This window comes from Octodon degus, unplaced genomic scaffold, assembly GCF_000260255.1.
Source record: "Octodon degus isolate 3935 unplaced genomic scaffold, OctDeg1.0 scaffold00199, whole genome shotgun sequence".
Lineage (NCBI taxonomy): Eukaryota > Metazoa > Chordata > Mammalia > Rodentia > Octodontidae > Octodon > Octodon degus.
In genome coordinates, this window is record NW_004524775.1 from 3445271 (window position 1) to 3447584 (window position 2314).

Here is a 2314-nt window from a genome sequence, read left to right on the forward strand (position 1 = left end):
AGTGGGGACACACACGAGAAATCATTTTCAGCCCTCCACTCTCAGCCCATAGACACAGGCTCACACGTGTGCATTCCTAGAACCTCAGAACCTTCCAGGGCCTCAAACTATGCTCAGGCCTTGCGTGGGATTGGGGAATGTCTCTATATTTGAAGCTACTGCAGTAATCTCACTCTTTTTTTTTTTTTTTTTTTTTTTTTCCGGAACCAGGAATTGAACTCCGGCCCTTGCATTTTCCAGGGAAGCGCTTATTGTACTGAGCCATCTCCCCGGCCCCCAGTAATCTCTTTTGGTCATTCTCTTCTGTCAAACCTTGTACTGTGTACAGTATGGTAAAGTCTCTTCTAGACTGAAAATTCTTCTGAGGGAAAGGACAGCTTTCTTCAGTGTTTGGAATCAAGCCGAGGGCTCCATGGGCTAGACGAGCGCCCGAGGTGTGTCCCAGCCAGGGACTGCCGCCTCCAGCACCAGGCATCCCGGGCTCAGCACACGGCAGTGCCTCAGTGCACGCTTATGGAGTAACGGGTCCACGATGACGTCCAGGTCCCACCAGCAGGACCAACCCGCTCAGAGCAGATGCAGGGAGGACCCCACTTCATGTGGAACTCTCCTTGTAGACCAGGCAGTTCCGAGGACAGGAACCAGTTCTTACAGCTTTAAGGAGGCCCCAGGCAGTGGAGACAGGCTGCGGCAGGCCGGCTGCTCACCCCAGCCCCTGCTTCCCTCCACTGTCCACTCTAGCCCTTTTGCACTTGAGATGGAAAAATAGTTTCTTTTTGTGTGTTGGTGTGTGTGTGGGAGAGACTTTGTCTCTCTCTGTCACCTACTTTTTAAAAGCAATTATTTGGAAACTTCCCAAAATATGTTAAAACAATCCATAATATTTGAGAATTTTTAAAACAACTCTTTTTCAGATTCAGATCAGAAGTATGAAGCCTGAATACAGTTGGACCTGGGTGTGATATAAGTATGTTTTATTTATTCAGCAAAGATCAACTACTTGAACGCCTAACAATCTTCCTGGGTCCAAGCTGGAGTACTGAGTAGAGGGAAAGAGAAGATAGTCCCAGCCTCAGAATGCTGAGCTGCAACTCTTCTCCCACGGGCTTCACTTATTTTTTCATAAATGCTCACAACCATGTGGATGCAACAGGGGAAGAAAAGCCAAATGTCCTACACATTTGGTAGTTTTCATGATGCCAAGAGAGGTGAGGTGAGGAGCAGCCTGCCCTTGGCTTTGAGCCCCTGCACCAGAGGGCTGCAGTCCAGGAGGCCTTTCCCAGAAGAGCTCTGCAGATGCAGGCTCCACAGAGCTCTGCACTTGTTCTTCCGCGTGGACACCGCACTGATCTGGGTACCCAGCTGAAGTGGATCCGGGTTCTCCTGGAAGTGGACGACCTGAGGCAGTAGGCAGGAGTGAGAGGTAAGAACTGCAGGGAGAGGCGCTGAGCTATCCGAGGCTGTGCTGTGCAGACTGACTGTGTGGCAGAGGGAAGGGAGTTGGGACAGCCTTGCAGAGCTGTGTGGCCCAGAAAGGGCCTTTGTCAAGGAGGCTGGCTTGTAGGACGGTCTCAGTGTTCCTGCCCTGCTGTCACCGGCTGAGCCTGGCCCCTGGCATGGTCAGGGTTAGAGCTGGAGGGAAGAGGCAGGAGGTGGCCACCTAAAGTAGCCCTCTCCTTCCCCCTTTTCCCTCTGGGGACAAGAAACAAAAGTTGCATGTTGACTGTTTTCCATCTGCACTCGCTCCTCCACAGCCATGCAGACTCAAGGTCCCTCCGGCTGGGGGGCAGGGGGAGCAGCAGCTGGGCCTGAGCTTTCTGGGCTGCAAATGCTCCCCCCACTGCCCCCTCAGCGTGCAGCGGCCAGACGGGAATGGTCCCCACCTCCCCCAGGACTTGGAAGCTGCTGCAACTGCTATGTAGCTGGGGGGGGGGGGCGGCTCACAATCTCCTCTGAAGTCCCCCACACTCCCCTGAGCCACTCTTTTCTCCATCTCTGCCAAGCTTTGCTGAGAACTGTTGCCAAAGAGAAACGAAATGATGGATCTGCTGTTCACTTCAGAATTGTGCATGTAGGGAGTGATGTACTCCCTGGGTAAAGAGGGGGCCAGGGCCAGATTCCTCATTAGTCCATAAAAACACAGTGGGGTGCTAGCTCTGCTGAGCACCCACATTTCAGGAGACATAGAGATAGATTGTCTGTCTTAATTTCAACTCCACTTCAAGGTCAGTGTGGGCCCCCTCCTGTCAAGGTCAGTGTGGGCCCCCTCCTGTCAAGGTCAGTGTGGGCCCCCTCCTGTCAAGGTCAGTGTGGG